Raw genomic sequence first — 27,133 nt, 5'->3', positions numbered from 1 at the left:
GTAACACAACCAACATAAATATAATTGAAAAAGTTACATCATTGTATAAGTTTACATGTTCCCTAATCAATTATATTATGTTGACAAAAATGAAATGTTTGACGCCTTAACGTCCCATCTTCAAAAGCGCTCGGTTACCTGTTTATTGATTTCCTGAGAATACAAGTAATTTTGAAAAAGTGTCAACAATTAAGTTGGTGAGTTCATAAGCTTTTGAAGGTGATTCTAAAATCCTTTTCTTATAAAAATGATGTTTGTTCAAGAAAGATCCCATATTTTCTTATGTAATGCATTGTAGTCTTAAAGGTCAAGACCGAAGTGTACAAGTATTTTATCATACTTAAAGAAATTTATGCAAGTTTAAATCGACATAAACTCGTTATATTTAGAAGTAAAACCCGTAAATCTTATGCTTTGTTAATACCACATGTGAGTTATTATAACCATGCTATGACTCAGACGGCCTCGTAATACGACGTTCTTCACGCGTCGCTAGTTAAATGACACTTGTCACCACAGACCTGCCGGTCTAGCTGTTGCATGCAGCTCAGGTGTGGGTTTGTCAGGCCTAATATAGATCTATACACAACTATCACGTTCTCCCTACAAGAGACTCTGGTTACAATTTACAGGACTTTTGATTTTGTTACATGGATGTAACACGAAGCGAATGTCTCACAAATTTATTCATTAACAGATTTATGTGAACTGAAAACCTTTGGTAAAGAGTTTGAAATGTAATGAAACATAAACTATACCTATTATAGGTTATTATAATCGTTTATAATGTAAAGCAACATAAACTATTCTTCCGTAGTTTATCAAATGTTTGTATGAAATGGATGTAAACTTTGTTTATAACCTTAAACTAATTACCATACTTATGAAGGTAAAATCCATTTGTTTTCTGATGTATGTCAATTCATTAAGACAAACGACATATAATGTAAAAACATATGTTCACATAATGATACACACCTTGCTCAACAAGTTACAAGGTGCAAATAAAATTGATAGCATTTTTCTAGTATTAACATTTCTATTACCGTTCTTATAAAATTTATAGAAAAATCATCAAAGGTCCAAATCAGAATATGTAAATTCTGAGAGTTTGGAAAATGAGTCTAGTTTGTTCATAAATTTTATCATTATTTGTAGTGACTTCCAACTTGTGTGAAAAGGTCCTTAATCACAGACTGGTCCGGATTTGTTCTTGAAATGATAGGCAGTTTTACAAAAATCGCCATAAATTGTAGAAAAATCGTATGGAGATGTGAAAATAGTCATTTTAAAGGTATGAAACTGAACTATTTGCACCTAATACAGTTTGGAAAACTAAAATGTTTAAGTTGACCGAAACAGTCCGTGAATGGAGTTGAACTTTTCTGATGAAGGCTGTTAAATGAGTTTAGTTGTGTTCTTCTTGTTTTAACCTTTATTCCCCCCCTTAAAACTTAAGAAAAACATGAAAAGATAGGGGTATGAACTCACCTTGAGTGATTTCAGTAGATGGATGATGGATAAAGGAAGTGCTCAACTCAAGAACACTTGGGGGATGCTCGAAGATTTGAAGATCTGACAACAAATATGACGATATTTGAGTAAGATATCTATGATTTGTGTAGAAGGAAGTGAAATAATTATATGGAGGATGAATATACTTACCAAAAGTGAAGTTAAACTTGATGATCATTCCTTGAATCTCGAATTTGAGAGGGAGAGAAGTGAGAGAAAAGTGCTTGTTCTTTGGAGGAAAAATGAGAGAAATGAGAGAAAGTGTTAGGAGAGAGGATAGATTTCAGCCTTGACCAAGAGTATGGCTGGTCAAATGGTAGGGAAAGTACTCTTGAATGACCAGGTATGGTGGGGAGGGGTGTGGGCTGGTCATGGAGTGGGTGTGGGCTGGTCATGGAGTGCTTGTGTCATACACTAAGGCAAAGTCAACACTCCACCACAAGATCTTACTTAATAGATTTTATTCTTAAATAATGTTTTCCCTAAAAATATGCTGAATTTATGAATATATGGGGTCTTATATATAGAAATATAAGTTTGGGTGAAAATCCATCGTCAAAACAATTAAAAACGGGCTTAAAACGGAGTCTGGGTCGAAAACCGGGTGAAAACGCAAAAATCCAAAGTCAGGAGGCGATTCCGGTCTTGGTCGTTGAAGTAGATCCGAAGGGCTGCGGTCCGAGCTGGCTGCAGTCGGTCCGAGGTGGCTGCGGTCGGTGGCTGCGGCTCGCCGGCTGCGGCTGCTCAAGGAGACTTCGATCCAAGGAGGGTTTGGCCCCTATAGGGGGACTTCGGCCCTAAAAGGCTATTTTCCAAGACATCGTCCCGTTTCGAAGGGTTTTTCACCAAGTCAAGCGTCAGAATGCCCCAAATGATTACAAAAAGATCAAAAGAGGTTTTGAGAGAGATTTGGGAGAGATTTGACATACTTTGAGAGATTTCACATACTGAGAGAGATTTGGGAGAGATTTGACATTCTTTGAGAGATTTCTCATACAGAGAGAGATTTGGGAGAGATTTGACATTCTTGAAGAGATTTGACATTCTTGAAGAGATTTCTCATACAGAGAGAGATTTAGGAGAGATTTCACATAACTGGAGAGATTTGGGAGAGATTTGACATTCTTGGAGAGATTTCTCATACAGAGAGAGATTTGGGAGAGATTTGACATTCTTGGAGAGATTTCTCATACAGAGAGAGATTTGGGAGAGATTTGGGAGAGGTTTGAGTTAGGGAGAGATAGAACGAAAGAGATTTGGAGGGACTTCTTTTGTGACCATTTTGAGTGTCCGACTTCGCAACGCAAGGTCTGTAAACCTCGTTAAGCCATGTTTAAGGATCTTACATACTCCCGATGAGTATGCAATAGTGTTTTATCGCTTTGGTTCATTACTTACCACAGTTTTTGGTTAAGGAAATCTAGATATACAACTTTTCATTTGATGATTTCTCATTAGAATAGCGAGTTGTACAGTAATTACATAATGTAAACCCTAGTACACAAGAGTTAGTAGAGTTGACTGGTTTGACTTGTTGACTTTATTTGACTTTGACTTGACTAGAATTTGACGGTTGTCACATTTTAGGGATAGGCTCCTCCTCTCTCTTATTTGTAGGCAACGAGAAATTGCGTATTCTTGACACCTGGAACCATGAGTTTGTGACAAGTGTCACCTCCTCGATATGCATACATAATCCCGACTAAAAACAAATTTGTTCCAACTTTCCAAATATGCCAGTCAGATCTCCCGATCATGTAATTCCAAATATGTGATCGAAAATTCTAAAAGAAAGATGATACTACTTCAAAAAATGTTGGAATTTTAATCCAATTATAATTATGGTTTTCGCGACTAAAAAGTTTTAGCGAAAGTGTTATAACATTATCGCAAAAATATTCCTATAATGAATCGAATATCAGAATATAGTCTGAGTTCAAAGATGCGTTCAAAATTATTTAAATAGATGCATAACTATCCCAACGAATCAATTTGGTGTTCGTTTATGGGAAATCAGTTATATCAATGATTTTCTTTCTTAAAAAGAGCATAACTCTTACATACAATCTCCGTTTTCAACGTTCATTGTATCCACGAAATCATATTAACATGTTTTATCCATTTAGAGTATGAGTTGTTCATAACTATACTTAACACATAAATCTTATTTTTAATGCATTAATCCATACTTTTTAATATGAATATTGTTATGTTCGTTATTAATCAACATTCATCGTAGTAAAAAAAAGGTATCTAATATGAAATTCTAAGTAAGAAAACTTTATTTCCATTAAAGTATGGAGTATTGTACATTAGGTCCTATTACAAGAGCGTTCGTGGTGGTTTGATCGACGAGCATTGACCTAATTTTCCCATTTGTTATAATGGTCAACATTAGGTAATGTACATTATACATAGGGCTGTAAACGAACCGAACGTTTAATGAACTATTCGTGAACCGTTCGGCTTGAAGTTTGCTTATTTTTGTTTATTTAATAACTGCGCAAATATGAACACAACTTCTCGTTAATTTAGTTAAACGAACGAACATAAACAATGGTCTCATTTGTTCAATTATGTTCGTGAACGTTCGTTCACGATTGTTTATGTCTGTTCATATAAGTTCCTTTTATGTTCATACATGTTCAAATTATGTTTGTTTATCTTTGTTCATTTGTGTTCGTTCGTTCATGTTTTTTAGCATGTTCACAAATATAAACGAACGGACATGAACAAGAAAACTCTGTTCATATTCTTTCATTTGTTCGGCTAACTTCAACGAACGAATATGAACAATCCTCGTTCATGTTCGTTCAGTTTGTTTACAACCCTAATTATATATCTAGTTTGCAACTCATAAGAGGAACAAACCCATATTGACTATATAAACGTCTTGAATAGTTCATTCCACACTTGATAATAGCCTTTATAACTGCGTATTTAAAGATCAAAATTTGATCACATCAAAGAATAGTATTCCCTAAACTTAAGTCCATATATGCATCTTATGTATTAAGGATACAAAGATAGTACCTTCTTATCAAATACACTCATAAAAGCGATCAATGAGGTGATCTTGGTGTGGGTCATGATCAATACTAGTTCTCTGATAAGTACCTATGAATCTTGGGTACAACCCATTATTGTTGGATTAAGGTGTCTATACCAATAACTAAATTGATATATACTAGTTCTCTGATAAGTACCTATGAAGTCTTTTTTTGTTGGCCTTAAAACTGGGAACTGAGTAGAATAACATTTAGAGGAAGAGGTTGATCTATTGATTTATTATGTGATTATTAAATAGTATTAAATAAATTATTAATATATTATGAGATTAATATAATAATTTTAGGATTAGTGGATTAATTGAGAGTGTAGGGACTTAAGCAGTAATTGTTCAATAGTTAAAACAAGAGATGTTCTAGAATTTTCCCAGGAGGGGATGGTTTTGGGGTAGCCTCTTAGTTACTAGAACCTAATTTGAAATATTAATATTATATTCAAAATAAGATTTCCAAACTCCTTATATCAGCTATAAATAGGACCCATTGGGGCCTTGTTTTCGTGCACTCCTTTGAATAACCTAAGAGACAAAAATTTCATCTCACAACCTCTCTCGTCAAGTCTTTTTGTTACTAGGGTCTGGGTAGAAATCATCAGAGGCATTGGATTTCTGGTGCTTGCTTTCCAAGGTTTGAAGAAAGTATTTGATTTTATTATTTGCTATAATAATCAAAAGGTACGTAAACCCTAACAATATATGAATTTCGACTATTCTACGATTACCTTAGGGTTCTAGATATTCATAGATTTTTGTTATCAATAGAGAAATCATAGATCCAAATAGGTTGCTTGTGAACTTAAGGGTTAAGTTATTTTCACCTCACGCATTAATTTATAACCTATAAAACCAATCAGTGGTATCAGAGCCTTAGAATTTACAGAAATTAAACCCTAAATGCTTGAATTTTCACAAATGGCAAGGGTTCTTGAAACCCAAGCCACCAACCCCTTAGTTTTGAAAATGCCTCTAGGGTTCCCTTAGGGTTTATGTTGTTTCCTTAATTATTATTTTAAATTTCTTCAAATTACAATCGTTAAAACCAGATAACCCTAAACTCTAATTTTCGTAAATTAGTAAGGTTTTGAATTATGATTAAATTCGAATTATTTTATTAATTATTTAATTGAAAATAATTATTTAATCCCTAAATGATATAAATTAATTTCATTAATTTTTTAATTAAAAGATAAAGATTAAATCATAATTGGTTTAAATATTAAATAATTAAAAGTATAATTTAGATAATTATCAATTAAACCTTCTATTTTGAAAAGTTTCAAAATTCTCCTTATGTATGTGTGTGTGTGTGTGTGTGTGTGTGTGTGTGTGTATATATATATATATATATATATAATTAAAAGTTTAATTTGTATATGTATAAGAAAAGTCAGCAAATCAATAGTAGGTCTCATTCATTAAACCATGCTATAAAGAGGGTATACGGAAATAGCCTATAACATAATTGTTGAAAGACTGTCCTCTTCACCCAACGCTCTCCGGTGCGGTGGAGGGTCGTTAGCTAAATAGGTTTTCTCGGACATAATCTCATTGAAACTAAAATGATATAAAGTACGAGAACCTTCTTTTAAAAAATCTCACTCTAGTTACTTTAGGAAAATGTGAAAATATGCTAATCCATGAAGACAAACATCATTCTTTATTAGTTGTTAGTGGAGCGTGCGTGGCTAACCAGTACACTAATTTGGGATTATAAAGTCGACATGATATCACAACTTGAAAGTTATCATTGTTAATGGATCGTGTGTGGTTTACCGGCTCATTAATTTGAGATGATAAATGAAATCGTGGTTGTCAAGCGTGTTTGCATGATTATTCACGTCTTGTTTGTGATCCTCGGTATCTCAGTCACATATAGAAGATCATAATCCGAGGTGAAACATGCCATTGAAATTGGTAAATTGTTTTACTTGCCTTCATAAATTCGCAATAAGACTACGACATCCCTCTTCTTGATTGTGAATTGTTTTGTAATACCCTATTTTCTCATTCCAATATAATTCAATATGAATTGTTGTTTATAAAATTTCAAGTGGAGATATACTACGTTTTTGCCAAAGTTATCGACATAATCATGCAGGAAACGCCAATGCGATTCCCATACATGTATAGGTCACCCGAATCCGACTTCGAATGAAGAAGTTATGCTTCTTCAGAGTTTCGTAATTAAATCAACACCGCTATGCACGTCGTAAGATATGAATTAAAGGTATATTATATATTAGTCAAAGTGATCTAAATAAAGTTCATAGTAATCATAAAACCGAAAGCGTGCATATAGAGAACGTCCAAATCTGACTCCATAAGAGGAGGTTATGATTTTTAGAAGTTTCAACATAACAGTGTACGAGATAGAAACCAAAATAGGGATCGTTCGATTATTAAGAAAAACAATATAAACGAGAGTTGAAGGTCAAGTCTATGTGATCTCGTCAACATGAAGACAATCGAGAACGGAACTCATATGAGAGAGTTGTGATTTTTATACAACCTTTAACAGTCTAAGCCTGTTAAAATTATAGCTTTAAAAATAAATTGAGAAATAGCTGACCGAGTTTAAATGAAAGTTGTAGATCTCGTCGATAGCTATGTGTGGATATAAACTTCGTCGAAAACAGACCCGTATGAATTAGTTATGAATTCTTAAAAAAATGAGGATTTCCCGCATGTAGTCGTGCGTTCTAACATCATGCACGACACACTTGTAACCTACCACAAGCATCCTCCACGTGTCACCATTGATTGGCTGTCACATCAACACTTCCGACCAGATGCCCGGTGCGCACCCAACCATATGTAGGGTGCACACCCCTTCCCAGCCTATAAATACCTTCATTTAAGCTCATTTTCCTGCACATCCTTCCTCTGATTCTCTGTTAGAATACTTTCTATCTTCTAGCCCTTTACTCCCTAGTTCCCGACCACTTTAGTGAGGCCATGCGGCATCAAAGAGACCGTAATTAGAATAAGATATGAATATGTACATAAGATTTATCAGTAATTTCAAGCATAATACTGATTTATTGTGACAACCGTCAAAATTTGAGACAAAATTAGATTTTAATAAACTTAGTTGCATACATAGGCATGACACATGCTAGACTTTGTAACTAGGAGCTATGTTATAACCTACTAGAAACTTGGAAACAAGTATAATCGAAGAATAGTGTGCATATATTTCATTTTCATACGAAACTTCTATAGCTACTTTAACTGTAACAACTATCCAAATTTGTGTCATTCCTTGACTCGAGAATCTTTGTATACTCATGTAGACACATCATGCATTGACCTAATATTAGAAATTAGGTCAGTGTCTCATAGGAAATTAAGTCAAAGTTGAAACTATGACTAGTATACTTGGTTCTTCAATTTCACTTGAATCTCTGAACCACTACATAGAATGCTAATAATCTGATTTCAATCAAACTATGTAACTTTCTACCAAATATAATTATTTATTTTTAGAAATTTGATTTTTTTCAAATATTAAACTCAATTCATTATGGTGTTAACAATTTTTATTTGGTTCAAAATAATCCAATATATTCTACATCCATTGTGATATTCCAAAATGCCCAAACTTTATAACAAGTGTCAAAATTTTATAAAATAAATGCAAGTTTTATAAAATTTAAACTTCCCCCAAAATTTTATATTATATATAACATCTTTAATTATTTACATATATCATGGGATCTAAATTATATTATGGACAATAATTTATAAACATTAGCTTATTTATGAGCACAGGAGCTAAAATGTCATAAAATTCAATATAAGATTTTATATTTTATAAACATAACCCCCAAACCTTATAAATTATATACATAAAAAATTAATGCTGGTAAATACTCCTTCTCTCCTTAAAATAACCTTCACATCACTTCCCCCAAGTCACATCTTCCCTAACCCTAATCATTTTACTCATTCCCTCACTCCACCTCTTTACTTCTCTCTCTAAAAGCGCCTCTCTCACTTCTCTCTAAAAAATTGGTACTTAGAAGCCGAATATGTGAGAGAGATTTTGACATTCAATTCTTAATGAGTTCATAAACATCTCTTTATTTTGGTGGACGATTTTGGTGTAGTGTAACCCGACAGAGATGACGAGAGAAATGAGCTATCCAGAGAGATAGAATCTATGTTTTCTTTATTTTCTTTTGTCCAAAACCCCATTCTTTCCCTCTATGAATTAGCTTCAAAACCCACAAAATTTCCATCAAATATCCCTCATTTTACTCAAGAATATTCATCATTTGAAGTTAATCTTCAAGGTAAAATCAATTTCTTTACATTTTGTACACTTTTCTTTCAAAAATATCAAGTTTACTTGCATTTTTCTTCTCTATAAACACTTTTCTTTGAGATTATTCACATGCATGTTCATGCATGTCGAATTTGATGATGATTGTGGTAGTATTTCACCCAAAAACAACATGAATGTTGTTAGAAGGTGAAATCCAATTATCAAAACCTAAATCAAATCTATCAACTTGAGTTTTACAAGTTTTAAAGATCTAAAACCACATGCATTCAAGTTTTTCATTTAGAAACATCATTTTGAAAAAAATAAGTTCATTCATGGTCTTCAAATCATAATGCATGTGATGAACATCAAGCTTAAAGGCTTGATTATCAAAGTACATTGTTAAGAATGTTCATAAAGGATTTATTCATAAATAAATATCTAAAACTTCTTTTCTACTAAAATCCAAATTTATCCTAGAATCGAAACAATAAAATAAGATGATCTGGAAATGTTCAGAAAATAACTCGTTTTTCTCGATTTATTGTAGTTTTTACAAGAAAATAGAGCAATAATTCATATAAAATACTTTTGACGGTTAATAAATTGTGGTAAAATTGGGGTATCACCTATGCACTGAGTAAAGACATTTCATGAAGTTGTATGCATTTCTAAGGCTGTTTTCTTTTGATTCCTAATTTATTTTTGTTGAAGGGAAATAAATAGAAAAATATAGTTATGAATGTCCGAAGCCATATTTCATAATTTTCGCATCTTCTAGACATCATAAATACTCCATGAAAAATTTCCAGATTTTTTAAAGAAAATTTCCTATTTTTCCCGATTTAATGAAAAATTATGGGATTAAATTAATGAAAAATAGCTATACTTGTCGACAAATTATACAAATTTATCAGAATATCTTGTAATACATACTAATAGTGAATAAAAAGTTTAATGAATTTCTATTACTGTTTACTAATTTTTCATGAATTAATGCTCATTTATGAGAATAAATCAGGAAAAAATAGTTAAACTTTTCTAAAAATTATAATAAATTTTCATAACATCGTGTATTATAGTTTAGCCACAAATAAAATGTTTGGTAATTTTCATTTACTGTCAATAATTATTTACGAATTAATGATTATTTACGAATTAATGTTTATTTACAAATTAATGATTATTTAAGTGAATAAAACAAAGAAATTATCTACACTGTTTGGAGACCAACTTTTGTATTTTTCCCAGCTTTTATATGTCTAATAACACTAGTACAAAAAGTTTGGGAAATATTATTGACTGGTTCCTAATTATCTCTATTTTTATTAGAATAAACTCACAAAAATCATAAAATCGGGTTAAACTATTTGAAAATCAATTTGAGTATTTTTCCCAGTTTATATACATTGCATAACAGTTTTACAAAAAGATTGGGAATTTTTGTTAACTTTTTATTATTTTTTATGATTTTATGTGGTTTTCTAGGAATTAAATGGTAGAAAACGGTTATACATATTTAAAAATCATGAAAAGTTACAAGAGGGTTCTAAATTATAGATAGAACTGAAATGTAAAGTTTGGAAATTTTTAGAACTGATATTATTTACTTTTGGATTTTTAGTTTGTAAAGCCCTTCCACAAGTGCTAAAACGCATTCCAAATAATAGCACAAAATGGGACTTGTCACTTGCAAATGTTAATAAGTCAATTGGTATATGGAAATCTGAATTTTCAGAAAAGTATTTGCAACTTATACAAAACCTAATTTTGACACAATATTGGCATAATTCTATTGTAGAAATTAAGTATACTGGTGTTAGATTTTCGACTAGAGACTTTGTAGTGTATACCATTATTTTAGGGCATCGGTAGTTGTTCGTGTGGAATGTAGTTCAAGGCATCATTTGCATCATCTCAATGCATTGTAAGCATTCACACCTCCTCCAATCTTCGGTTTTCACGTTTTGGGGTTGAAAAACATGTCCTCAATTGTTTACGTTGGTTGTATTTATTTAGACTCGTATCAACTTGGTTGCTATATTTTGCATGTATCTGTATGTTACTTTAATTCATGAGGACTATATCGCGTTTAAGTCGCTGGAATCATTTGACACAACTCATTAACTCTTTTGATCCCATGGTCATTATGGATAGCGCTATTAGGAGGCAGACAACTCCTCACTCGCACGATTCGCTTGAGTGTATTTTACCATATTTTTATACACTATATTTGTGATACACATAGTAGTCAATAGGGCATGATTCGGTCATTAGGCTTGGGTTGTGAACTCATGAATGAAATCTTTATGCACATACAAAACTTGTATACTAATTTTAACAGTGAAACTTGTATACTCATTTTAGCAACGAAACTTGTATAGTCATTTTAGCAATGAAACTTGTATACTTATTTTAGCAGTGAAACTTGTATACTCAGTTTAGCAACGAAATTTGTATACTCATTTTAGCAGTGAAACTTGTGTACTCATTTGAGCAATGAAACTTGTATACTTATTTTAGCAAGGAAACTTCTTTAGTCGTTTTAGTAATGAACTATATTTCTCATGAGAATATGAACTTTGCATCTCATTTTGGCAACGTACTTTATTTCTCATGATGACAACGAACTTTGTTTATGCAAACTTGTTTACCCATTTTAGCAATGTACTTTTATTTATGGAAACTTCTATCAAAACATTGATTACGATTCATGAAACCCATATTTTTGTAAACCTATGAACTCACCAACTAATTTTATAGTTGTCACTCGGTTTACATGTTTTTTCAGAAATCTTCTAGTTAGAGGCACCTAAGGAATCATCACTTGTAGGAGCATTCACATGTTTTGTCTTTTAAATACATTGTAATTTCTTTTAAAAAGTTGTTCAAACTCATTGTAAATTTGTAATGCTTTTTAATAATATGGTTGGTGTTGTCTTTTAACATTTGCCATGAGACTCTTTGTACTGCCACACCCCATGTTTTTGCTTTAGCGGGGTGTGACATTGATCTACTTATAGGAAAGGTATCCAGAATTGTCATTCTTTCTTGGTTGTTGGATTTCAGAAAAGATATATGTAACACTCCAAAAATTACAATAAATTTAAAATTTTTAGAAACAACCATGAATCAAAATTGTTTGCAAAAAGAGTCGTTGATTCAAAAGCATCATTTCAAATTAGAGTTTTCCCAAGACCCGAATACATAAAAACAGTAAATTGTGTACGATCAGGCCTTCACCTTCCCACGATTCTCGGAAGTACCAGAAACCATAAACTAAATCTATAAGCAAAAGCTTAGTGAGTTCCCCCAAAGTACCACCATAAAACATATAATCAAACAAACAACGGGTCCACAACCTCCTGGTTGTTTTACCCCAGACCACAACCTTTCGGTTGGGTTGCTGAGTACATAACGTGTCCACAACCTCCTGGTTGGAATGTCATTGCCCACAACCTTTCATGTGGAATGCACCGGTTTGTTGATTGGCAGCACAAAGTAGTACAGTCTCAACCCCAGCATACCATGTCGACATATACATGACAAATAACCTATATCAAACAACAGATATCATATAACCAGTTAGGAGACTAGCAGATAGATCTACAAATCACTAGCGTATATCCACATCCTGTATAACAAAACCGGCATTGGTGCCTTCGACCCACAAAAGTTGTGAGGAAACTCACCTCACAGTCTGACGAATAGTTGAACAATATACTACTCTAAATACTGGATCTACAGGTCACCTATTCAACAGATAGAGACCAAGGCTTAACTATAGCTCAAAATAACCAAAATAACCTTAAGTCACACTTGGTTAACCATGTTCAAAGTCAACGAGTCAAGGAATGAACTTGGTCCATTCAGCCGAGTACGCGGGGCATACTCAGCTCCTACGTTGGGTGTACTCAGGCTTGACTACTGGGGTCAGTAGGTTGACCACGTAGGCACAACGTACACTAAGAATCTTGTTTCCTCAATAAGAGCATAATGCATTAAGTTCTCTTGTGCAAATTCAGATCCAAGGCCAAAATACCACTCAGAGTCATAAATTTCCAACTTTATGACTTTTCATGTCCATTAAGTGCTTAATACACAAAATCCCAACTTCTTAATGCCTTAAGACCTTCTAGAGCATCCATCGAGAAAAACAAAGCATTAAGACTACATTTTTATGACACAAGACCCCTCATAAGGTCTGAAAGGATGACTTATTTGGTTGAGAGCATGCCATGCTCAAGAATCACCATATTTAGGACCAAAAGCGCCCTAAATGAAGGAGCTTTTTCCTCTTGGAGGTTGCTATCAAGGAGAGAATCCCAGATTTAAGTTGCTTCCAAGCTTTAAAGTCTTCCCATCACCTTCTTCTTCTTCAATAATACCACAAAACATGAAGATAAGCTCAAGATGCACTCTTCTTACTTAGGGTTTGCTAGAGGGACATTTTCTCAGATGGAGGCTGATAAGAGAATGAGAAATGGGGTTATAATGATACTTATATATGGACTAAACCCTAAAAATTAGGGTTTGAAGTTTTCTCAGGTACGCCTTGCATTCGTGATGTATGCCCAGCAAAGTAGGGTCTGCCCAGTACACTCAGCGTACACCACATATGCCATGCGTATTACCCCTTTGTACAAAATCAACAAAATGCACTGTGGGCCATTTTACACTCTTTCTCAAGCCCAAGGGTCAAAACACAATATCCTTTCATACATAGGGTTAAAATTGAAAATACCTCATTATCGGGGTGTTATAATTATCCCCCACTTGAACTAGACTTCGTCCTCAAAGTGTGCAACCACGAATAAATCCGGATAATGCTCATGCATCTTTGCCTTCGGCTCCTAGGTCCATTAAGAGCCTCACCGATGTTGCCATTGAATCTTTACCAAAGGTATCTCCTTGTTGTGCATGATCTTCATCTATCTCTCTAGTATCGCTACCGACCTCTCAATATAATTCAGGTACTCATCGACCTGAATATCATCCAAAGGAACCACTGCCTCATCATCCAACACACACTTCCGCAACTGTGAATCATGGAAAATAGTGTGGATCTGACTGAGCTCACTCAGAAAATCCAACCTGTAGGCCACCCTACTTACCCTCGCGATCACACAAAACAGTCCAATATACCGGGTACCTAATTTTCCACTCTTCCTGAAGCGTAGAAAACTCTCCAGGGTGAGACCTTCTATGGCACCATATCGCCGACCTAAAAATCCAACTCCAATCGGTGCCGGTCGGCATAACTCTTCTGCTGACTCTTAGCGGTCTGCAATCTATGCCCGATCTGATGGATAAGCTTTGTGGTTTGGATGACTACTTCAGTCCTCCCTATGATTCTGTTACTAACCGCCCCCAACAAACTGGGGTACGACATCTCTTACCATACAAGAGCTCAAAAGGTAGGGCACCACTGCTGGAGTGATAATTGTTGTTGTAGGAAAACTTCGCAAGTGGTTGGTAGGAATCCCAAATCCTACCAAAAATGACACAAGCCCGAAACTTATTCTATCGTGTCTGGATGGACCGCTCACTCTGGCCGTCGGTCTATGGACGATAAGCAGTGTTGAAATGTAGCCTTGTACCCAGTTCCTCGTGGAACTTCTGCCAGAATTGGGAAGTAAACCGAACATCTTGGTATGATATAATGGAAACCGGAATGCCATGATAAGGAATAATCTCCCGAGCATAGAGATCGGTCAATTTCTCGGCTGAGGAGCTCTCTCATATGGCCAAAAAGTGGGCTTTCTTGGTCAATCGATCCATGATGATTCAGCTATCATCAAATCCCTTGGCAGTCTTCGGTAGCTTGGTGATAAATTTCATGGTAATTTGTTTCCACTTCCACATGGGAACCTCCACATGCTGCAGCTTGTTGTGTGGCCTCTGATGCTCGGCATTGACCATCCTACATGTCAAGCACCTCTCCACCTACCAGGCTATCTCCATCTTCATAAACAGTCACTAGTAAGTTAGTCTGAAATCCTGATACATCTTGGTGGATCCCCGGTGTATCGAAAAGCGAGACTTATGAGCCACCTCCAAAACTATCTGCCTGATCCCACCACAAACTAGAAACAAACCCGACCACACCGGGTCAACAACCTCCGACTATGACAACCTGAAAATTTTATTCCAATAAAATTCAAACTTCCCATTTTGATCTATCTTATTTTTAAGTAGATTTAAATTCTAGACTTGGTTTGGGACCTTTTATTTGAGGTATTATTTAAAATAGAAGTGTAGAAATTAAAAACCAAGAAGTCTCGCAGCCACAAACCTCACAGAACCGAACACACCCTCGCAGCCATAAACACCCTTCGGTTTGCGGCCGTGAACATACCTCGGACCGTGAACTCATCTTCGGCCGTGAACAGTCCTCGGGTCGTGAACCCTTCGAGCCCCACACTAATCCCTATATATAGAATTTTGACTGACTTTTACCTCATTTCTTCATTCTTGGCCGAAAACACACTCTTTTTGTCTGTAGATCTTCAACCGTGAACACTCTTTTCCCTCTTAAATATCATCCTTCTTCCCTTAATCTTCAAGGGAGCTTGCTAAGGATCTTCAAGTGTTCATTACTCATCAAAATTGTTGGGCCGTGAACACACCTAGGTTGGGCCGTAAACTTAAGAACATCAAGTGTTCTTGGGCCGTGAACCTCTCTTCTGGCCGTAAACTCCAATCAACTTCCATCTTTGCTTCTAACACCCTTATTGTGTTTAGGATCGGTTTTGTTAACAAGACTTCACTCGTGGAAATAACATCTTATATCGAACTTTCAACTGAATCACTCATATAAGGTGAGTTCATACCCCCATATTTTCCAAGCTTTTGAATGTTTTAGGGGGAGGGGAATACAAGTAAAACACGAGAAATGTTGTGTTTTAAAAATATAATTTGCTTATTATGTCTTTCTTACCATTGAAGTGTATTTAAAACATGAAACTTATTAAAACATGGAAATAAGCTTATAAACTATAATAAGTATAGTTTATGGAACAAAAGGATCTTTTTATAAACTTACCTATTATTTATAAAAAGGGTTTTCGCACTATTACTTGTAAATTCGTTAATCTAGTTTGTGAGACACGTCTTTGGGTACTTACATATGTACTAGTGGAAGTCTACCCTTATAAACCATAGTCTCCTTGAAGGAGAGCGTGAGTTTGTGTATAGATCTATATGGGACCAAAAATCCCTCACCTCTACTATTAGCTATAGTTGGACCGGTAGGTCTGCGGGTGACAAAGTCATAAATGATATTGGCGTCCGATTCGCGTCGTATCAATTAGTATGGTCATAAAACTCACAAGTAGACAACAACGACACATTTACGTAGTAATATACTTTTCATGAAAAATCTCAAGGGATATTAACTATGTGATTGCCCAAAATATACAATAGGGTTAGATAAAATTGAAGTCCGGTATATAGTGGAATGTGTGACTTCTACCTTACTTCATGTTCCTTGTTTGGTTGTGGGCTTAGGGCAGATTCACTCATTCAACTATCTGTTCGATCTCGGTTATATACAACCAAGTCTTCAGCTAGTCTAACTTATCAACAAAACTAGATATCATTAAAGTAAGTATAGTATTTATACTTGTGCTTTTCGGTCTTGGAACGAGTAAGACTACAAATTGGTTTTATAGAAAATATAGGATTTTCTATGGTAAACATCATTATTTCAAAGATAAACAGTTTTCGATTGAACTTTCTGAAAACAACGTTTTACATTAGAGTAAATCAAATTAAGAACCTTTTTACAAAAGGTTCAATACTTGTTAACAAACTAGTATAACATAAAGGACCTTTAGTGGTTAATTCTATAATTCCTTAGTTTATGTATCAAAGTTATATATAAATAATATCCGATAGGCAGTGGAATGTGTGACATCCGCCTTACTTCCTGTTGCATATTTGGTTGTGGGCTTAGGGCAGATTAAACCCATTTAACTGTCTGTTCGATATTAGGTTATATATAGCTAGTATAAACTAAGTTTTTGTAGAAAGAACTATTATGGTTACCATTTTAGTAAAGAAAATATAAGGATTTTCTTTTTGAATATTTTCATCATATTTCAAAGAACTATTATAGTTAACTCCGTAAGCACCTAGTGAATACATTAGGGTTATCTACAATGAGGATCTAACAAACAATGGGATGTGTGACTTTCGCCTCATTTCATGTTCCTTGTTTGGGATTGGGCTTAGGGCAGATCCACACAATCGATTGTCTAATTGATCTGGATTGTATATAAATTTTATTCATTAAGTACTCATAGAAGGAATTGTAAGAGTCATTTTTACTTATCATTCATCACAAAAGAAAATATAGGATTTTCTGGAGGAACAGGTGAACTTTTCCAAAGAACAAAGAGTATACCTTTTATAACAAAAATACTTATAAACTCACCAAGTCAAATGTTGATGCACTTTCAAAATCACTTGTATTCTCAGGAAGCTAGTAAATAGGTATATGCACAGGGATTCAGAAGATGGAGCATAGTTGCATCATTTCTTTGATTTATTATTTACTTTTGGAGTCAATCTTTTGTGAATCGAATACAATGTAAACACTCTAATATTAATACAATGGTTGTTGTTGCTTGTTTTACTATTCTACATTTGTTGTGATACTGAGCATGACGTCCTCCGCCCCCGAACATTTCTGTCGTTCCGGTTTGGGGGTGTGACAGATTGGTATCAGAGCATTGTTTATAGTGAACTAAGTATATCAACCTATAAAAGATATACAACTTTAAATACAATGGGGCCGAAGTGCTCTGACTAAAAGTATATTTTTAAAATATAACAATATTTTTATTAAAGTATACATACCTGTATATATATATATATATATATATATATATATATATATATATATATATATATATATATATATATATATATATACACACATACTAGAACAAGTATGACAAAAAGAAGGAAACAAAAGTATTTAAATGTTGGACACTGCGGTCAAACCTGGACAGATATGTAATCATATCTGGGATCAATATAACTTGATCAACTATATTTATTTGAGATATGACCAACATGTGTGTGGGAGTGATGTGGTGTTGCAACAGACTTAAAACTTACCTAACTCTATATACAAAGGATTTCTAGAACAGGACATAAAGTTAAAATACTATAGGAGTATTTTATGATACTATAAGATAACAACAAATTTATAATTTACCAAGTCCATACCATTAAAATACTATTGGAGTATTTTAGGAACTATAAATAACTTATGTGAAAATTAAAAGACCCATATTGGTATGTCTATAATTTCGGAGAGCATACTTCCAAGGTTTTATATAATTGAGATTTTATAGACTTAGAATTTGTGATCTATGCTCTACTTCCTGTTCCTTGTTTGGTTGTGGTTTTACAGTAAGGTCACTTATTCGAAGGTCTATTTAATATTAACATATATACAACTTGTATACACTACGAAATTATAGAAGTACCTGGTAAGGATCACCCCATAATGTTTCACTTAATCTCATAGATTCTTCAGACATTTCTTTTCTCGCACGAAAAACCTAGATTGATGTAACCACTCCATCACAACAGTCAGTAGAGGGGTCAAGGAGGAACATGAAGAGACTCGGGAGGAGGATTCCGAGAAAGGATCAGCCAAAGAAACTAAACATCTTATGTGTCACACTATTAATTAATAACCTAAAATGACCTAGTGAGTTAGTGAATACACTACTCACACTATGTGTTATGTTTACCGTACATTTTATCACGACTAGTAACAGTAAAATCAATAGAGATACTTCCTTCCAAAAACCTATTTTTATTCTCTAACATGAATACATCATAGGGATGTAGGTCGAAACATTGAGAACTATACACCAAAACGAGAAATTTATATGTATATATAGAAATAGATAAAGTATAACTATCAACAACCATAAATACTTACGATTTCATTTCATATCATATAACAGAATCATGTATTCACAAGCAAATAACCGGCCAACCGATGAAACCCCGATATTTCATATAGACTCCGCTACATTCCAAGCCGCTGTAACAGCTGCTGTGACAGCTGTCATGGCGCAATTCAATGCTAACAACCCAAACGAAAATGGAGACAGTTTTGACAATTCAAACTGTTGTAACACACAAGGAAACCTACAAGAGCCTAGCCACAATGAGCTCCAACTCATAAACCTAAGAACCACAAACGAAGGTTTTGGAGCAAAAAGGAGCACAAGTTATCTCAAATACTTGCCAAGAGACAACAACCTGTGGCAGCCCTTGCAGCCACAACATCTGTCACTCAAATTCGAACTAGTCAATATGATGGAAACTTACTGGATTGCAAGAAATTTAATATCCATGTCACAAGAAAATGTCGCAAAATACATTATAAGAACTGCAATAGAAAAGGACACACCACTCGTTTCTGCAGGATACCGGCACAACCAACCACCCAAGTCCCTGGCGTTGGAATAAGTCAGGTTTGTTATAGGTACGACGAATCTGGACATTTCAGAAGAGATTGTCCAAAGACAAGAAATGACGAAGAAGCTCACTTCTGCAGAACTCCGACTCAACACATCATTTCAACCACCGATGCTAGTATAATTCAAGTGTGCCATGCATGTGGTGAAATAGGACATTTCAAGAGAGACTGTCCAATAGAGAGAAATGACGGAGGAGAAGGAGGAGTTTAACGAAAAGACATAAAGAAGAAACGAGGAACCCCTTATGAGATTTTTGGTACGTCTTCTAAACAACAAAAATTAGACATCAAAATTTCACGGAAAGTATTTAAAAATTTAAAATTTTGGGGAAAATAAAAAAGTAGTTATAGATTACTCATTCGTCCGAACAAGTCACAACATTCGTAAGAGAATTAAAGATCCATACAAGTGAGCTATGATGGCTTAGTATGTACATCAGGGTTACGAATAACTATGATTTTGCAAGCGTAGAGTTAGTGATTCCGCCTCATTTCCTGTTCCTTGTCTGGTTGTGGATTTAGGGCAGAGTCACTCAGTCGACCGTCTTATTCATCTTAATTAGACATAACTTGTATATACCAAGCGATCATAGAAGTACCTGAGAAGGATGATAATATAAAGTATCGTCACTAGTTATCAAAGCACTTTCACTGATAGCACTCGCTTATTGCGGTACGATTAGTGGCAGTGGTAATAACAAGAAAACACTAGAAAGTCTACACAGAATGCACTGTCGAGCACACTCGGAATACACCATCATTATAACCGACGTTTCTTTCGAATCAAATTAACACTTATTTCTAGAGTCTAGCGTCGTCATTCGACGTGGATTGGCGTGGTCCTCACCATACCAAGTTCACGTGTTACGAAAATCCAACGCCTTTACCGACCGACTAACGAAATCCTCGTCACTAGCAACGACAACCAGACACAGACCTCAGAATCGTCTCTCTCATATTCTAGACCCCGAAGTACTCATGCGAGGAGTACCTTGCCCTCCAAAACCTTTCCAATGTATACCCAGAAAACCTTCCAGAACTACCACTCGTCCAATAGGTCAAGTTCAAGCACAGAGGCTAAGGACAAATTCGGTTAACGTATCACTACTAAGTGTATACGCGAGAGTAGTATATAATTAAGATTCAGCGGGCTAAGAATGTGTGCTTCCTCCCTATCTCCTGTTCCTTGTCTGGTTGTGGACCTGGGGTAGAGTCGCACATTCGATTGTCTTATTAATCTTAATATGACTTGTATACACGAGGTAATGATAGATGAATCAGGTATAAATCCTCCTTTGAACTTCAGGACAAAAGCTGCCCAGAACTACGAGTGGACATCTTACCACTTGGATAAACGTAGTTAAGTAAATCAAACCCACCTACTTTCTACCGATCAAAACAGCAGAAGCAAAACTAAAGATCCGCTGGGGCACCAACAAGGATCAGAAATTCACTTAAGAAAGAGAAGTTCAGAAGAAATCGAAGTACTCACTTCTTTCCCAATTCCTAGTAGCCACTAATTTTTCGAATTTCAGGACCAAAATTCCCTTTAACGGGGGGATGATGTGACAACCCGAAAATTTTATTCCAATAAAAGTCAAACTTCCCATTTTGATCTATCTTATTCTTAAGTAGATTTAGATTCTAGACTTGGTTTGGGACCTTTTATTTGAGGTATTATTTAAAATAGAAGTGTAGAAATTAAAAACTAAGAAGTCTCGCAGCCACAAACCTCGTAGAACCGAACACACCCTCGCAGCCATAAACACCCTTCGGTTTGCGACGGTGAACTCGCTTCGGTCTGTGGCCGTGAACATACCTCGGACCGTGAACTCATCTTTGGCCGTGAACAGTCCTCAGACCATGAACCCTTCGGCCCCCCCACACTTCCCTATATATATAATTTTGACTGACTTTTACCTCATTTCTTCGTTCTTGGCCGAAAACACACTCTTTTTCTCTCTAGATCTTCAACCGTGAACACTCTTTTCCCTCTCAAATATCATCCTTATTCCCTTAATCGTCAAGGGAGCTTGCTTAGCATCTTCAAGTGTTCATTATTCATCAAAATTGTTGGGCCATGAACACCCATATTAGGCCGTAAACTCAAGAACATCAATTGTTCTTGGGCCGTGAACCTCTCTTCTGGCCGTGAACTCCAATCAACTTCCATCTTTGCTTCTAACACCCTTATTTGTAAGTTAAACTTGCAAATTAGTCGTTTTCCTAGCATTCTTATGAGTATATTCTTTAATAGTATACCTATATGATACATAAATTGTGTTTAGGATCGGTTTTGTTAACAAGACTTCACTCGCGGAAATAACATCCTATATCGAACTTTAAAGCGAATCACTCATATAAGGTGAGCTCATACCCCTATATTTTTCCAAGCTTTTTAATGTTTTAGGGGGGGGGGGGGGAATACAAGTAAAACACAAGAAATGTTGTGTTTTAAAAATATAATTTGCTTATTATGTCTTTCTTACCATTGAAATGTATTTAAAACATGAAACTTATTAATACATGGAAATAAGCTTATAACCTATAATAAGTATAGTTTATGGAGCAAAAGGATCTTTTTATAAACTTACCTGTTATTTATAAAAAGGCTTTTCGCATTATTACTTGTAAAGTCGTAAATCTAGTTTGTGAGACACGTCTTCGGGTACTTACATATGTACTAGTGGAAGTCTACCCTTATGAACCAGAGTCTCCTTGAGGGAGAGCGTGAGTTTTTGTATATATCTATATGGGACCAAAAATCCCCCACCTCTACTGTTAGCTACAGTTGGACCGACAGGTCTGCGGTTGACAAAGTCATAAATGATATTGTTGTCCGACTCACGTCGTATCAATTAGTATGGTCATAAAACTCACAAGTAGATAACAACGACACATTTACGTTGCAACATAATTTTCATGAACAATATCAAGGGATATTAACTATGTGATTACCCAATATATAAAATAGGGTTAGATAAAATTGAAGTCCGGTAGACAGTGGAATGTGTGACTTCCGCCTTACTTCCTGTTCCTTGTTTGGTTGTGGGCTTAGGGCGGATTCACTCATTCAACTGTCTGTTCGATCTCGGTTATATACAGCTCGTATGTATTAAGTAATCATAGGAGGGTAGTATCGTCGCATCAGGTTTCCCGAACAACCAAGTCTTCAGCCAGTCTAACTTATCAACAATACTAGATATCACTAAAGTAAGTATAGTATTTATACTTGTGCTTTTCGGTCTTGGAACGAGTAAGACTACAAATCGGTTTTATAGAAAATATAGGATTTTCTATGGTAAACATCATTATTTCAATGATAAACAGTTTTCTATTCAAACTTCTGAAAACAACGTTTTACATTAGAGTAAATCGAATTAAGAACCTTTTTACAAAAGGTTCAGTACTTGTTAACAAACTAGTATAACATAAAGGACCTTTAGTGGTTAATTCTATGATTCCTTAGTTTATACATCAAAGTTATATATAAATAATATCCGATAGGCAGTGGAATGTGTGACTTCCGCCTTACTTCCTGTCCCTTGATTGGTTGTGGCCTTAGGGCAGATTCACCTATTTAACTGTCCATTCACTATTAGGTTATATATAGCTAGTATAAACTAAGTGATTGTAGAAGGAACTATTGTGTTTACAATTTACTAAAGAAAATATAAGGAGTTTCTTAAAAAATATTTTCATCATATTTCAAAGAACTATTACGGTTAACTCCGTAAGCACCTGGTGAATACATCAAGGTTATATACGATGAAGATCTAACAAACAATGAGATGTGTAACTTCCGCCTCATTTCCTGTTCGTTGTTTGGTTGTGGGCTTAGGGCTGATCCACATAATCGATTGTCTATTTGATCTGGATTGTATATAACTTGTATTTATTAAGTACTCATAGAAGGAATTGTAAGAGTCATTTTTACTTATCATTCATCACATCAGAAAATATAGGATTTTCTGGAGGAACAAGCGAACTTTTCCAAAGAACAAAGAGTATACCTTTTATAACAAAAATACTTATGAACTTACCAAATCAAATGTTGATACACTTTCAAAATTAGTTGTATTCTCAGGAAGCTAGTAGACAGGTACACGCACATGGATTTAGAAGATGCAGCATAGTAGTGTCATTTCTTTGTTTGTTTATTTACTTTTGGAGTTAATCTGTTATGAATCGAATACAACGCAAACACTTTAATATTAATACAATGGTTGTTGTTGCTTGTTTTACTATTCTGCATTTGTTGTGATACTGAACATGACGTCCTCCGCCCCCGAACGTTTCCGTCGTTCCGGTTTGGGGGTGTGACACTGACTATCGGTGACAAATCTGTCAATCTCGCCCCTGATCCCCTCCTATTTCAAGTTCTCTTTCTTAACTCCTTCTGCCTGTGCCCCACTGATCAAATCCAAAAGTGGGCAATCAATGGATATCCTCATATACATATCGCCAACTAAATATCCATACGACTTGCGGGTCAAAGCATCTGCAACCATATTCTCTTTACCCGTATGGTAGATCATCTCGCAGTCATAATCCTTGGCCACGTCAAGCAACCTGCGTTGTCTCATGTTTAGGATCGGCTGTTCCATAAGATATCGCAAACACTTGTGATCTTCGTATATAGTACATCTAACCCCATAGAAGTAGTGCTGCCATATCATGAGAGCAAACACTACTGCCCCCAACTCCATGTCATGAGTAGGATATTGTGTGTCAAGCGGCTTCAACTGTCACAAAGCATACGCAATTACTCGCCCCCTTAGCATAAGAACCGCCCCAAACCAAATATAGATGCATCACAAAACACAACGAAGTCCTCGACACCCTCTGTAAGGGTCAACACTAGGTCCCCAACGGAAATCCATGCCCTTTGTCGTCAAACGCGTGATGGGTACAACAATCTTGGAAAAGTCCTAGATAAATCTCCAATAATATCCTGCTAGACCCAAGAAACTCCTGATCTATGAGGGAGACTTTGGAACCTCCCACTGCATCATGGCGTCAATGTTGGCCGGATCAACCAAAATCTCATTTTAGTTAATAAGATGCCCCAGGCACTAGACCTCCCATAACAAAAACTCACACTACGAGACCTAGGTATACAATCATTCTCGCCTCCACAATCCCAAAGTCTCTCGAAGGAGCTCCTCATGTTGGTCCCTGGTCTTGGAATACACTATGATATCATTGATAAAAACGATAACTGATCGATCGAGCCCAAATAACATCACCATAAATTTGTAATGCCCATAATGAGTCCAAAATGTTGTCTTCTCTACATCCTCCTCTTTAAACCTCGGTTGATGATACCCACCCTCAAATCAATCTTGGAGAACCAAGATGCACTCTACAACTGATCAAAGAGGTTGTCAATCTGTGGAAGTAGATAACGGTTCTTCACTGTCAACTTCTTCAACTCCCGGTAATCAATGCACATCTGGTCTGAACCATCCTTATTCTTGATGAACAATATTAGTGCTCCCCACGAGGAACTGCTCAATCCAATGAACTACTTGATTAACAGCTCCTGAAGCTGAGAGGACAACTCCTGCATCTCAGGCGGTGCCAACTGGTACGGCGCCTTGCATGTCACACGCCCAAACCAGAACGGCGGAAACATTCGGGGGCGGATAATGTCATGTATAGTATCATAACAATTGCGTAATAGTAAAGAAAGCAACACAACCATCATAGATATAATTTAAAAGGTTACATAGTTTCATGAGTTACATGTTTCCAAATAAATTACGATATGATGACAAAATGAGTTTTTAACTCACGCCTTAGCATCCCATCCTCAAAAGCTGATGGTTACCTGTTTTAGTGATTTCATGAGAATACAAGTAGTTTTGAAAAAGTTTCAACAATTAAGTTAGCGAGTTCATAAGAGTTTGTATGAATGTAAGCTTTTCCATGTAAAGTAATCGTGTTTGTTTCCGGAAAATCCGATATTTTCCATAAAATGAGGTGTAGGACGTTTGTTCGTAAAATGATAGTGTTTGTTCTAGAAAATCCAATATTATCTATAAAATGAATTGTAGTCTTAAATGTTCCATGACCGAAATGTATAAGTTTTATGTAATTAAAGTTTGTAATACGTAGTTTAAATTCCCATAAAACCATTTAAATGTACGTTAGCCCCGTAAACCAAAATGTATTGTTAATACCCCATGTGAGTTGTTATAACCATGCTAGCAACTAGTTGGCCTGTAATGACGTTCTTCAGGCGTCGGAATGCTATGACATTTGTCACCCCATACCTGTCGGTCTAACTGTAACTAACGATTTAGGTGCGGGTTTGTCAGTCATGTATAGATCTATACACAAGTATCACGCTCTCCCTACAAGAGATTTTGTTTTATAATACAGGACTTAAGTTATGTACTTAAAAGTACGGTGAAGCCAAATATCTCACAAAATTTGTATCGACCAGTTTACGTATGAAAAATCGCTTTTTCTCGTAAATGTATGTATTACCCTTTCATAGTGCTTATGTAACGTAAAAATAGCGTTAATATTCCACAAACTATACTTATTATAGTTTGTAAATGTATTTTCCGTCGAAAATGAAAACCTTTGCATTTTAACAACTTTGGATGTAAAAGTTTATAATTTTTGGTAGTAACGTTATTGTACGTATTTAACATTTTCACGTAAAATGTATATAAGATATAAGAAAACCTAAGTAACGGTTTGTATTTTAACAAAAGTTTTCTTGTGTTCCACTTGTATCCCCCCCCCCTAAAATATAGAAAAAGATGCAAAAATGTATGGGTATGAAGTCACTTTATGTGTGTTTGCGGTTGGATAACGAGACGACAATGAAAATGTTCAAGCTACGAATACTCGGAAATGATCATATCCTAAGAGTTCTAACACATACTAATGTGTGTAAAATAGAGTGAACTAATATGAGAGTGTTTGTATGAATAATAGATAAATCATGAACTTGCCTAAAATTCTAATAACAACTTTGAAGGCAATAATCTCCTGGGGATATTTGATCTTGAGTTTGAGAGAAAGTAAGAATGGGAAGAATGGCTTGAGGACTTGAGCGAATATTTGTTTAACTATAATTAAAGAATGGTGAAAGAGTCACTAATTCATTTATATATGGAATAAGAGTGAAATGAAGTAACAATGACTTGATGTTTTCATTGGAATGTGCATTTATCACGTTGGGAAGCTAATTCAACAAATCAAGTGGCACCATTTGGCCAATTTTTGGAGATTTCGGCCAAAATAAGGGTGATTTCGGTCCTAGAATGACCGAAATCATCTTATACCTCATTCACAAAGTAGATTTCGGTCATGGCATTATCCAAGAAGGGATTTCGCTTCTGTTTGAAGAGATTTTGGCCTTAATGGGCCTTAACTAAGTGTTTTCGGTCATATGGTTCCTTCTTGAGGGTGATTTCGGTCCAAGTCTTGGGATTTTGATCCCTAACAACCGAAATCTCAAGCCATTTGATTCCCAAAACCGAAATCCCTAAAGCCTTGCAATTCATTTAACTTTTATTTACTTGGGTTGTCTTATGTTTTCTTATATTGTCTTATGTGGTCTTATGTTAACTTATGTTGACTTTCAAAGGTTTATTACCACATGTGTTTTCAAAGTATATTTATATATTAACTTATATAAATGTGCCCTTTGGATTTGAAAGTTCTATTGCATTAACGATACGATGCAAATTTATTTCTACACAGTTGACACCTAGACCTTATTTGCTCTAGAATTTTTTACAGTTGTCACATT

This window comes from Lactuca virosa, chromosome 1, assembly GCF_052849685.1.
Source record: "Lactuca virosa cultivar CGN04683 chromosome 1, Lactuca_virosa_CGN04683_v6, whole genome shotgun sequence".
NCBI classification, from domain to species: Eukaryota; Viridiplantae; Streptophyta; class Magnoliopsida; order Asterales; family Asteraceae; genus Lactuca; species Lactuca virosa.
The sequence above is the reverse complement of the archived record's forward strand: the minus strand, read 5'-3'. Positions refer to the sequence as shown.